At 46.2% G+C, this 14,332-nt stretch overlaps 1 protein-coding gene across 1 annotated transcript in view; it reads left to right on the top strand.

Annotated features, from left to right (window-relative positions):
• Positions 1-14,332, top strand: part of Su(var)3-3 (lysine-specific histone demethylase Su(var)3-3) — a 101,758-nt gene that overhangs the window by 49,002 nt on the left and 38,424 nt on the right. The gene's annotated exons all lie outside the window — the stretch shown is intronic.

The raw sequence follows: 14,332 nt of genomic DNA on the forward strand, positions 1-14,332 counted from the left end.
GGATACTAATCTCGAGAAGAAGCTACGCGTGAATTGCAGACGCGCGCGCGTATTTTTATTAGTATCCCTCGAAGCGTGGGGGAACTTCGTCCCAGGGGATCTCGTAAAATCTTCGATGATCGTTCAAGTAACGAGAAATAATGGAACTATAGAGAAAAGAACACCGTCCACGTGGTATATAAGAAAAGAAGGACGAAGAAAAGAAAAACAAAGAGACAAAAAGATGTGGAAGGGTTGAGAAGCGTGTGTTACGTTGAATGGGGTGCGTGTGGCTCTTTTGGTAAAAGTAACAAGTGAAATACTTTCCTTTCATGGGGCGTTTTCCGCTTCGTCATTATTAGCTTTATGGTCTGTTTGGGATTCGCGCATTCCCGGGTCCCCATTGAGTGTAAAACGATCGGCCGCATTGTGTCAGGAATCGTGTGTTAGGGACACGTCAAGTGGTTGCCCACAGAGGAAGAGAACGAGAGAGCGAGAGAGAGAAAGAGTGGGAGAAGTGCGCCTCCTTTCAGAAAACAGTGCTCGGTAGCTTCCATCTCCCGTCGTTGAAAAGTGATTTGTTACCTTTACCTGGGCCAAAGTAGGGGCCCAGCATTGGCAGGCTTCCCTCTCGAATACATCGTTGTTCCACCGGTTGATTTACTCATCGAAATTCAAATAAGAGGATACATCATTTTCATTGGCCCAATAAAAGTATCATTAGTAAAATGAATGCTGGCTGTCCGCTCTCGATTCGTTCCAGTTCCAGCCTACAATGTATCCTTTGCTTCGTTTTATTTCGAACCTCTGGGAAAGGGTTTATCGAAGCTCTTGCAAAAGCTTCGTCAAGTACGACATCAAGTACTTTCAGGTATTCCACGGGGGAAAACGAGAGTCGAACAGGACTCGTAATTGCGGGGTGGCTACAACGAAATAACGGATAGTGCTCACTGTCATTAATAGCAGCGGGGGAAAATAAATCGTACTGTGGAAGTGAATCTCGCAGTCGGTATATTTTATCGTCCGGTTTCATTGATCCTTATTACAAGATCTTTACCAAGGCCGCGGGCTTAAATCGGTATAATATTTCACCTTTCCGCAGCGGTCGTCTCTCCTGCCGCGGTAATATCGTCGATGGCCTGCGTTTTAGTCATCGGGTATCCGGTGTTTCGCGAATTAATCGCGTATCACACGTCTCACCGGCGAAAGTGTGACGAATATTTTGGCGCCTCTCTTTTTCTCCCCGTCGTGTCGCCTCTCATTTACACGGAAGCCCCGGTGTTTTTCTAGGAAAAAGTCGCACCTTTCCGCGTAGACGACAGTCTGCGTCTACCTGCGACGTAGAGGACGAAGGCCGTGCGAATACCAAAAGCAAAAGAAAAGATAGTCAAATCATCGTTCTAAAATTCCTGAAGGGAAAAGAATGTGGCTCTCTCAAGTGCGCTTAATTGCACCGTAAAATCAAATAATCGCCTTCCCAACTGCGGATGTTACACGGTACGAAAGAGATGTTCGCAAAAATTACAGTCTGGGTGCCGATAATTCTTTGGAATCGTTTAGGGTAGTGGGCATTGCGCAATCCTTCGCGAGTCGGAGCCACGAAAAGAATGGATTCCCATGATTTCTCCGGGAACCGGCGATCCAACGCCACTTTTTTCCTCCCGGCTGTCGGGTTTGATTAGCGAAGCGATGTGAATGAGCCTTAAGAAGGAGGATGCCCCGATGGCTGCGCCGCTGAAAGGTGGCTAGCTGGCGGCTGGGATCGGCGAAAGCGGTCAGTGATCGCTGGGGCCTCATGCTCGTCTCCCACTCTCTTTTCCCCTCTCTGACTGCCCTTCCCTCATCCCTTCCTTTCGTCCCTTCGTTCCCCTCTATCCGAGGCCCCTGCATTCCCCTCCTACCTTCGGCTCGAACGCCCCACCAGCCCGCCCCTGGGCCTAGTCTCCTTTCAACGGTGCAGGTGACGGGGCATTCTTTTAAATCTAATCAACTACCGAACCTCGGTCCGATGTATACAGGGTGTTACCGAACTGGCCGGCCTGACAGCATCCTTAAAAATAGGATACCGGTCGAGTCCTGACAAGGTGTCCACTTATCGAGCCGGCCAAGGTGGCCGCGTGTAATTCATGGGTTCAGAGGGAAGAGAAGAGGCAGCACTCTCCTGCTTCTGTCGTTTCTTCTCTCGTTCTCCCTCGTGACTTCTCCTTTGGACCATCTCTTTCCCTTCTGATAAAAAACGAGGCGCGAAGGCTCGTTCGATTCCTCTCCTCCCTGTTCGATTTTCAACGTGTTTAAGGGCAGCCGAGTTTCAGTTACGAAATCCTCTCCGGCATACAGGAAATCGACGGCCGTGATCGATCGTGCCTTTTCTGAGAGGTTAAACGGTCGACGAAATAAAACGCTTCTCCACCGATCTCTTCAACGAGACTTCATCGCGATGCGGTTTCACCGAACGTTTTACAAGCTTTCTTTGACCGCCTGGGGTGAAACGCGATCGCTCCTTAGAGAGGAAATTGCAATACGTTCAAGGAAACTGCGTGTTTCTTGCGACCACGTGCGACGCGAGAGAACGCGTGTCCCACGAGACCACCCTGTATATCAGAGTTACGATACGGGTAACACGAGGCACACGCGATGACTGAGAAAGAATGACTTATAGATATATATTCGTGGAAGGTAAGGGCCCTTCTAAACGAGTCGTGCAATTAACCTCAAAATCGTTCACGAATCGATGTTGTGCCTCGAAATTTCTCCTTTTTTCCGAGGTACGAACCAGGCTGACTGTCTCGCTGCTCATTAGCCAGCGACAAGAAAATCGATCAAACGCGTCTGGATTGTGGCGCACAATGCTACACGAAACTACCGGATTCCGATCGTCCCTTCACCAGTTTGATAAAGACTGATGCCCACCGATAATTCACCTGGCCTTCTCGAACTGCGTAATTTATTAATCCGGAATGCAACTACGACAGTCAGGACCGAACACTCTCCGAGATAACCGTACAGAAGGAGACATTGAAAAATACGGAACTTTCACGGTGATTCGACGAGAAATACGTCCCGTCTTATATTGGACGTTGGCGTCGTTCGAGAATCAAGTTGTCCGGCTTGATCAACCGACCCTATCGGCGACGCTTTTAATGAACGTATCCCGACTCGATCGGTTACCCAATTCGCATAGAAACCGCTTAAGCTCTACGCCGTCGTTTTGTCAAAGTAATCATTGGCCGAAGGTTAGTACCAGTCTAATGCGCGTTGACCACACGCAGGCGAACGTGTTTCGCGTATACGGAGAATCATCGTCTGACGAGGACACTTCTATCGACGTGTCTCCATTGGTATCGAAGGACACATTGCATACCTTCGATCAGTCTCGCGGTATGTTGGATACACTGGTATTTGGTCGACGTTTATGGTTAGTTCCGATGGGAAGTGACAGGAAAAAATATGGTTGACATGCTCCACGATGATACGGTGGAGCCTGATTGCTTGGCTCGGTTACAAGATTTTCTAGGTAAATTTAAACGGTCGTTTCTTCGTAAATTTTCTGCGCAAGTTTGAAAGATGTTTGCACGAGGAGTGTGATTAGACGTCTCGGGCGAAATGACTTCGCAAATGGAGCCACTTTGATGGTGGTCTCTGCTCGGAGACTGATGGCGCAGAAACGAAAAAGTTAATTATGCCGTTCGCTAGTTCCTTTCAATGAAAGTCAATGAGCGATTTACGTAACTTGAATGAAAATTCAGGCTTTCTCACGTATCGTATACAGTCGCCCGGCAAAGTGTTGGAACATTTGTAGGCATTTTTTATGGATACGTTACATGCGTTGCATGCAGCATTTTGAAATTTCGCTAACAGCGCCATTTATTTCTCGAGAATTGAATATTAATCATGTACTTATGTAATGAGATTAAGACGTTAATAACGTGTATCGTTAATCGGTTTGACTTTTGAAAGAATCAAATAACTTGTAATTTCCATATGCATCTTCAGATTTGTTTCAAAAGTTCCCAGTATAATCACGATAATCGTGTTTCGTTGCATTATTAATTAATTTTCACGACGTTTTATATAACACACATAAAGTTTTCCATAGCAAGTGCTGAAATACTTTTACGAGCCACTGTACGTAATCATCTCGCGTGTTTCACGTAAACGACAGAGTCTCGCTGGCATCCTGCAATTAAACCGCGACTCTAGCCGTGAATTATCGCAACCCGAACGTTTCAAAATCCCGCGAAACGCTGCTCGTGATCCCGAGCTGAGAGCAGGTATCGCGGATGTGGTCGCAGAACCGGGATGCTCGTCGTGTCGACTGCACTTTCACTCCCTCGTAGAGAACTTTTCTTCTGCGGTCCTGTGTGGAACAGAGCGACGTTGTTTATTGTTCCGAAGCCTGACACGAAATCACGAATCCCGAGGCAATGCCCACGACGATCACCTGCTAGACTCTCGTCCTACATTCTTATCGTTCGCGGTACTCGGCTCTCTATCTCTCGCGTCGACTTTTTACCAGTCACTTTATTGCCTTCTCCGCGGGTAACAATGGGTCGTAACGATAGCTGCTGCGGCATATTCCGTGGAATAATTTTAATTTAGACCGCGTGAGAAAGAACGGAAGGTGATGGAGAGTGCACGCGTTGCGAATGCTTCTAGCGCAAACCGGTAGTTTCGAAACGAAAAAAAAAAAAAAAAAAAAAACGGAAAGGATATACCGGAAAGTGGAAAAAGGAGATAGAAAACTAGTGCAAGATGAAGTTGCGCGGAGTGTCTACTTATCATTAGGTTTGATAAAGAGAACAGGGCGGAAAGAGACGAATAGCTTTCGTAAATGGCTGACGCAGTGGTGCATCGTGTATTCCATTACAAAGCACGTTGACTCAATTAGCTTACGTCCTTCATCGGTTCATTTATTGTGGTACTAAGCTGTTTTAATGCACCGCTGTCTCTCGTTTCAGCGTCCTTGGAGGTGCCTCGCGCGAATTACGTTCGCGATTTACGCGGCAAACAGTTCATAAAGGAAGTCGCCCCGAACCGACCCATAAACCCTCAATTTCGCTTCAACTGCGCATTTCTTTCTGACGTTTCGATTCGACAAATAAAATGTTAAAACTCTTAATCGATTTACTTGATGAGTATTCTCGAGATTGGAGGATGCAGTTAAAGGCATATCCTTAACCGATAATTATTTTTTATCGCTATTAACATTATGGCATTTAAATAATCTTTTAATTGTACAAATGTCTTGTTATTTATCTGTAACTGGACAATCAGCTGTTCGTTAATTCGATTTCCTACAATGTTTTTGGCAATAACATTTTTCAGCTCCGATGGCCTTTCAGTTCTTACAATTATTCTAATACATTTTGTCATCTTTCGACGCTTGTAACTTGGAACGCGTTCCGCTAAATAAACGAAGATTGCATCGTTTCCCTCGTCAACTATATGTATGCAACATATATTCTTTCTTCATATATAACATGACATATACGTATATATATATATGTCGGAGATGAAAGAACACCGGAGTCTGTAATTGAACAATTGTAGTTATTCAATCCGATTGTAATTGTTCGAGAGTTGTGATAATGAGCTTGGGCTCGAGGCGACAGTCAGTCGCCGAACGTAGCCGCGGTCACGGGATTTGCCTAGCAAAGGTATGGAGTAATTCTATAGCTCTCCTTAAAGGAAATATTCGTGGCGACACGCGACAGTAAACATTCCAACGGTTTCTGTCCCGTGGCTCGCCACACGCAGACCCTATTCTTCGAGTAAGATGATTGCCAGATGTCGATGCGTCTCCGCAGTACATGTTCGGCTAGCCCGAGGGCCCGTTATAAATCTTAAGGTTTAGTTAACTAAAGTCCTTCAAACAGACAAACAGTCTTTGTCCCAACTACGGGAAAATAGGGGAGACATATTTTTCAACGAGCGCGGTCTCCCACTAGCAACTTTCCCTTGAGGGCGGCTAGCATCTTTTTCTAACCACCGATATGGAGATTGACCAATTAGCAGCAACGTCAATTTCCCTTACTTTCTGAACGAAGGCTTTTCTCGACGAATCCGATGATCTCGTATCCTTAGACACACCCCATTATAGTTTTCCTCTGTGGCATCATCGGGACGGGAAAGGCATTCTCGTTCGCGATCTCACTGATGAAAGGAGTACCCCTTTACGACCAGTGAATATCACGCATCCGACTTAGATTTTGTGAGTACGTTCATCTATCATCCCGTCGACCGCGGATTCGTTATTGAACCTAGGATCATTGTCATTAGTTTCTCGAGTGCCTAACTACCACGGTTACTTGTCCGGCTCTATAATAATCGTATTTGCACTAGTCAATGCCTTCTCTATTGCACAACGACAACGTGTAACCCAAACGAAGATTCGTTTCACGCCCCTAACCCTAATTCTAATGTCCTCTCCGACATATATTTCATATACAAATCCGACGAAACGAAATCATCGATTAACCGGATTCCTGATGTTTAGCATCGACTGATGCTTCCTCTTTCGAGCATACATTCGGTTATCCCTGAAAAAGTGATACGCAGTAAGATAAGGAGGCAACGGCGTCGATGAAATCAAATCGCGAACGATGCTCCGCGGTCCGATCAGGGCTGAAAGTATGCTGTTCGCGTGGTAACGGTACCGGACAAATAAATATAAATTCCCACCGATGAAACGGACAAGCGATCCCGTATTCCGAGCATTTAAATATAATCCCGGTATTCGTAATAGCCGCGAGTGAGTGTAACATACTACTCACGAGACCACGAAACGTTCTACATCGTTTTCCCCGCCTTTCGATCGGTCACTCGTCATCCTCGTCGTTACTGTAAAGTTTATCATCGCTGCGGTTTGTGGGGATAATCGACGCGTATCGGTAATCGCCGTGGAAAATTTATCGCCGACAGAGGCGCGATCCCGAGAAGTCGTTTTCCGATGTAACCGGCGTGCTCGACGAGCGGAGCGCGAGCGAGACGATTCGACGAAGAAGAAAGGCGACGAGAAGGTAGAGATTTCAGAGGAGAAAGAAGACAGAGTGGAAGAGTTAACTCGCCGGGATTAGAAGCACGATTCTCCGGCGAGAGAGAAATCGAAGTTGATGGTACGGTTTGAAGCAAGACAAGATGAACGCGCGATCGAGAGGAAGGGATGAACAGGTAGAAGAAAGATCGAGGCCGATACAGGTTATAGAATGGAGAAGGATAGAGTCACACACGCGCGAGGCATCTCGGCAGAGAGGTGGGACGGGGAGACTGGACGATCGTCTATAATCGAGTTGACCGTGAAATTTTCATTACACCTTTTCTGAGTTATGCATATAAATAAGGAAGGGAGCGGGTCGGTGCGCCGGGAGCGAAGAACGTGGCAATGCCTTTGTTAGCGGAAGGTTAATGGTAAGAGACCCCCGGCTATCTTACCACGCTGACAGCAGTCTCGTTAACGATTACGATAACTCCACGGCCTCCTCCGAGGATGCGTTGTTGGCTACGAGCGATCAGCCAGGCCAACGCCAAGGTAGTCCAGAATTCACCGACTGGTCTGGCCCGTTGTCGAACGTATGACGTGCCGAGAAAAGTGTCTGCAGCTTCGTGTGTTCCTTCTTCGTGCGTTCTTCGTCCCGTAGCGGCTCTTGGTTGCCAGCAGAATTTCGCGCAACCGATTCCTCTCGAATCGATCGGTTGCTCGAGTCGAAGCGAGGTTACCGTGGCCGCAGAAAACTTTCCTTCGTTCGGCTAACGAGCGTTTTAGCTTCGCCAAGTTTGCCGGGGTGGTCGTTTGTAACGAGTCGAAATTCCACAGGAAATGGACAACCGCGATCGTGGACTGTTGAAGGTTATACGACGTTCAAGGATTCTTCTCGACGAACGTGAAACGTGTCCACCATCGATGATTATTGTAAAAATCAACGATTTGATTTGTATTCCATAGACTCCTCGTGGATATTTCAGGATGGACCGACTGTTGTTCAGTTATGTACAGTCATGCTTCCAGCGTGACTCACGAGCCATCGTGAAAAGCTGCGGTCGCTGCATAAGTTTCATGCCGCAACATCGTAATTACTCTTAATAGCGTCTAGTTCCTCCGATAACTCGTCGAAGATTGTTCTACCTATTAAGAGGTTAGTTCTTTTCCCGGTCTGCCTTCCTTCTCCCCTGGCTAGTTTGTTTTTCTCTTTACTATTCGAATTTCCTGCCGTAATAATTCAACCCGTGGATCGTTTAATAGCGCGTGAAACTTTGACATCTTGACTGCTTTTAATAAGCACGTTCAACCAGCGAGGAAACGAGCGACTGTTAACTCGTCCCGCTGGAAAATAATGTTCAGCCACCAGTTGAAAAGCTCGCATGGCGAACGATGCATTCCCGTTTTTCCTCTTCGGTTAGCAGAAGAAGTTGGATCAGACTACAAAACTGTTTGAAGGAGTGGATGGAGATCCACGAATACGCTGTTAGTTTGCCTTCGTGAGAAAATCTCGAACGTTATTCGATTGCATGCAATCATTCTTTTAACCGTTAATTTTCCTCGAGGATCAAAGTAAACACGATGAAACGATATCTGGCAGTTAGAAGTCTTTGGGGATTGTGCTCTTTTGACGTGGCGCTCGTTAAATACGTTGGGTCTAGCATTATCTGTTTTATCGAGCAATCTTAGCCTTTAAGCGTGAAGCAGCTTGTTTCAACCGTCTAATTGTTCACGGTACTTTCGAGCCTAATGTTCCACGCTTCAATCTAGTTTTTTGCGTGCTCTTACCGTCCATTCATTTTCCATAGTTAATTACAAGCGTTTACTATTCTTAATCGAGTGTTCACTTGGAAATTCCAATTTTCTTGCAAATTTCCTAAATTTATTCTACGAAGGAAGAAGGTTGCAACAAGTTACTATTAACGTAACACAGGTATCCCGTTCTTCGTCAAGCTCGCTTGGAAATTCTCGTTTTCATAAAATTTCAACATTGAATTTATTTAAGTTATTCCACGAAGGAAGAAAGAGTTAAAAGAAGTTACGCGGAATGTATCGAAGGGAGGAAAGTAGCTGGATGCAAATGATCGAAAATTCTAAAGAGGGTTTCTCTTGGATGCGGATGCATTCTCACGTTCTCGCGAATCTAGCGAACCTTCGAAAAAGCATCGGGGAGCAGGCCAAGACAGCCGAAGGTAATTTCGGGTTCAAAGACTCGTCGGTGGGCGAGAGACGTATCCCACCGGCGGCCACCCGAAAATTAACGACCTCGCGAACCGGCTAAGACTCGGTAAACGAAAACTGGCCAATTTTTTTCAGCCCGTTCGTTAAAGGCTCGTCCACACTCCGCGATACGTATTGCGAACTTCGAACGTAGACAAGACGCGTGCGTGATCGCGAACCACGCTCTTTGGAGCAGAACAGAAGCGAATTTCGTTGCGCTCTTTCGTGATTTTACGAGCTTTATCTCTGTGCTCTGTTCTTCTCTTCGTTATTCGCGCTGACAAAAATTTATTTATTAATTAGACTATTTTGCAAATTATAGTTTTCTAAAAATCGTTTATGGCTTTTGTATAGTTTGGAGACCACAGTTCAGAGATGAATAAATTTTTGTAAAATTTCTCTATAGCGTCTAATAAATTCCTCTGTATCGTAAGACTTTATTCATGTGTTTGGAATGGATCTTTGCGAAATTTTGTCCAGAATATCGTAATCTTTAGTTCACGTCGCACATTCAAGCGGATACCATGTACACAACTTGCAAATACGTTCGTGTCGACTCGAATCTACATCTTATACTGTGAACATGTTAACCTGATGTTAAACACTATTCTTAACAACGAATGAGCTCCGTAAGAATCTTCCACGATTAAATACATAATATTCCTCCATTCGCGGCACGGTTCACCAGCCGACATACAAGATCCCTTAATTACTTCGATACAAGCAGAACGTAGCAGAAAACTGGAATATCTCCCGACGTGTGTATTTTTTCCTTTTTTTTCGGGGAGAAGGAAACGGCGCACGCGAAAGCGAGCGAACGAACGCGTAGAAGGCAGAACCGCTCGCGTAATTATCCCCGGCGAGGAGAAACAGGGGAACAGACGGCGGCGGACAGCATGATTAATAAATTTATAGTTTTATTTCGCCACGCCGCTCACGGCCTCGGCCGATCAGATACGCGGCGAGATATCGTTACGCGCTATTGTGCTGCTAGATTAATTCGCGGCAATAAATTCTTCATACAGCCGGCTCGGTTAAGTGATACAAATGAGTTCGATATTCAGTTAAATACCCGCTAACCGTTTCGGCGAGTCGGAGTCCGCCCCTGGATCCAACCATTCCGTTACAGATCGCCTTGAAGAATGGGGCCGTCCTTACGGAGCGCGTATTTAATGGAATTAAAGTGTTCGAACGATCGTAACAAGGGTAGAGAAATGTGTTCGCGTTTCCTCCACTTGTCAGTGGGATATGACGATCGTGTTATCGAACATTCACCCTCCATCGTGTTTTCACCCCATTCTTACGGTCTCTCGTTTCAGTTGCGTGCAAGGTTGTCGAATTATTAAGTTGTCTAATAAGATCATGTCGCTTAGTGTTCCGCTGTTTAGAGGCTTTCAGTCTCAATACCTTTCTTCGGTTGTTTAAATGTAAATGGATGCTTGCTTTTGTAACGTTCAATGCTTTCTAGAGTTTCATCATTTCATATTGAAACGATAAACTTCTTGTCTCTACCAATAAATCACGAATTTTGTCCTTGTCTGTCTGATTATGAAATGGGTGTCCCGAGCATATTTTATGTCAGGTAAGATCAAAATTACTTTTCTCAAAATCAAGGCATAAAATACTTTTCCAACAGGTAGGGAGAATATACGAATGATTAGTATTCACCGATTCTCTCCTTTTCAAACTTGTTCTCTAGATCGAGATCGATTGTAGCGATCGTATTCGTAAAATACCTTTATTATACGTTACATACATTACCAAGGAATTCTTAAATCTAATAGTCTGTTTGTTTTCTGTTAGAGTCAGAGAACTAAAGATGGTCGAACGAATTGAAGAAGGGACGAACGTTATTTGCGAACCATGCAATCGAAAGAAGAATTTAACGCGAACTCGTGAAACGTCGTTTCCACGAAAGGCATTTCGCGTCCGGTCGAGCTGTGGATCGGGAGAGGATCGGCTGAAACACCGCCTTCCTGTTGGTTTAACGCGATCAGCCGCCACCGCGATATCTACGGTATTGCTCAGAGACCGGATCACGGGCCAGTGCTATGCATGCGTGGGGGCAGGCTCATTTATTTACCGAGGATCAGTATTGGCAGGTTGTAATTTACAAATGCTGGGACCCGCTGGATTTATCGACGCTCCGCTACCCTCTCATTACAACCCTCTGCCCTCCGTCATCTTCTCTTTCGCCCTTCATCCTTTTTCCCGTCGTCCGGCCCCTCCGCGCCTCCCGGCGCCCCGTACAACTCGTCTCCTCGGGCTCGTTACATTTTCACCCTCCAATCGGTCGGCCTTGGGTATAACTCCGCTCGTGATTATCGTCAATTGACCTACACTCGATTGAAATACGTAATAAAAGAAGGTAGAGACCGACGAGAGAGCCCGACCGACCCGAAGATCCGATCGGTTCTCTACGAGCTGCTCTCTCGCTCGAGATCCAACAGCGTTCAGCCACTAGCTACGCTTACAGCGAACCACCGGCAGCCGCCACACCGCACCACCTCGGCTTCTCTCGGTTTCCCTTCTTTCTTTTCTCGTCTTTTGCCCGCGGCTGTGTGTACCTTTTCCACTCGTAGCCTTTCTCGGTGGCTCGGTCCCGCTTCGTGCACCATCGCGACCTTATCATTGATAATTTCTCGAGCAAAATAGAAAGAAAGGAAAAACGCCGAGCAACTCTGGAAGGGTTTGCGTGTCGGCACCGAAGTCAGATAACACGGATTATCGCGGTGTATACGATAATACTGCCATACGAAGGGAGAAGGAGTAGGTCGATGATCCTGTATGGAAAAATCCCGTGTGCTACGATCGCGCGTCTCGCGGCAATGTAATTGAGCGGATACGTTTCTACGAAAGCGAAAAGGAGCAACAAGGTAGGCGTGGTGGCAAGCGTTCTTGTCTTCGATGTGCTCGTCCGTTCGATCGTTTCGTCGATCGTTTCGGCTGTTTGACAATGTTAGCCGTAGGAACGGAAGAACCGGAAATTCTGAGGCGTTAACGACGTCAAAAGAGACTGGAGGCAGCTCCGGTAATTACAGGCTGCGACGCCGGAACGACGCGAGAACTATCCGACCTCGACAGTCCGGCGGTACTCTCGATCAGCCTTGTCACGAACGATGGTCGAACGCGAGCCAGCATTTCGATAAATTAACCGTGGCTATTATAAGCGGGCCGCGGAAAGAATCCCCTTGCAAACAGCCAGATAATTATAATTATTCCGATACCGGGGGCCCAGCCCCGGTTTTGCAAAGATGAAACCACGAAAAATTGCCTCAGGGATAATTTCCATCCGATAAATGAATCACCGACCCATGGGTACTTAAGGGCGATCCACGCGCTTTACTACAGGGTTTCGTGTTTACCACCCAAAAATTCACCTCGTCGATTCCGCCATAAATTTTTTATCCGGTAAATTTCTTCCAGCGAAACTGTTCCTATTATTATACCAGCGATCGAGCGAGAAAGAAGAATTAACATAAAAGTAAAATTTGCTGAAGCGGGCAGAGTAGAGTGTCAGAGCAACCGGGCAGGGATACAAAAAGGAATCGCTCGAGACTAACGATCTGACTGGTTCGTTCGTGACTGTCGTAAATAGATGGAATATCCTATAAGGCAAGGCTTTGTTAATGAAGGGCCCCATGAGAGGCCATGGCATTTTGCGACTCGCGTGCGTTTCCAGCAACAGCAGGAAGATGCCATGGCCAGATTCACCACGGCTGCTGTTGCTGCTGCTGGCCGGTCTTTCTTGCCCGGGGATATAGCTCCGAGGTGGGCTCGCAGCAACGAAACGAGGGGCTCTTTTCTTGACTTCCACGCGGCCGATCTGACCGTGGCGGTTGTCTTTAAATTCCGAACCGTACGGAATCCCGCGAAAGAGTAATGCCGACATTACGCGGACCGAACGTTCGCGCGCGGTCGAGTCGAGTAGGCCCGATTTACGCTGATTCAATAAAGTCTCGGAGTAGCTGCCAGCACAATGGCCCTTGGCTAGCACAGCATCGACCACTTCGATTCGTGATTTTGCGACCGCTCCGCGAGAATCGACGCGCTCCTTGTGCACGATTTTTCTTGCTTCGCTTTAGAGATAGCGATGCATTTTACGGTGCGATCGTTTTTGCGTTTGGTTTAACACGAAGCTATCAAAAATCGTTACTCGGAGTAATTTCAATGAAAGATATTTACAAATGCTTGTAGCTTGGAAATTTTTATAAAATGCCGCGGACAAGATTTCTCCTTTGAATAAGCTTCGAGCTTTTCTCCTTGAATTTTGTAACAGAGGATTTTTGAAAATATTCGATACCGCGAAAATCCAACAATTTTTGTATAATATTAAAAGGCCAAGTTTCTTGTTATTCGAATAATTCGATGAACTAAAAATTCGCTTCGGTCGTTCTTGAAATCCTGTTAAAAGGCTATTTACATCTGTATCGCAAAGAAAATTCTAGGACTGGAAAAGAGATTGCGAATCGAAATCGTGCAGGACGCGTGACGACCTGATTTCTTCTGGCGTGGCGGTTGAAATAGAAACGTTAGGAGGGACGAGCGTAAAAATGGGGATACAGTTTCTCGGAGTGCAGTCTCGGCTTCCGGAGCAAGCATAATAACAGTGATACAGCGACACCGTTTACCTTCGACGTTGGTGATATACTTCATGGGAAACTGCAGCTTGTACACATATTGCTGCTAATACTTCACGGAGTAATCGTGCGAGGTTGTGAATCTCCCGAAGATTAACGAGGAACACGCATCCAGCGGAGATTCGAAATCTCGATGTTTTGGGATTTTCCTCGTTTCCTTTGAATCTTCTAGAAATATCCAATGTCGCATTAAAATACATCGTGTAGGTATGTGTAATACTAGGTATGTATATGGCGATACTATCTGCAAAATCGATGGAAATAAGTGCACGTAGCGGCAGGGACGCTATTTCTAACGTGTTCCGGGTTCGAAATTCAAAGCAGATGCTCCACCTACAAGTTAGATTTCCTCAATCCTGGTTCATGTGTACGGGTATGCTATGAAATCGCGTAAGAATCGATATCGTAACCATGATAGGGAGGAACGGTGTAGCAAGATCCTTGGTGGGTAGCAAGAACGACGGGCACGTTAGCGCACGCAGCAAGGCCGGACACAGGCTCATGGCATCGAGTAGTT

Source organism: Bombus vancouverensis, chromosome 5 (genome assembly GCF_051014615.1).
Source record: "Bombus vancouverensis nearcticus chromosome 5, iyBomVanc1_principal, whole genome shotgun sequence".
NCBI classification, from domain to species: Eukaryota; Metazoa; Arthropoda; class Insecta; order Hymenoptera; family Apidae; genus Bombus; species Bombus vancouverensis.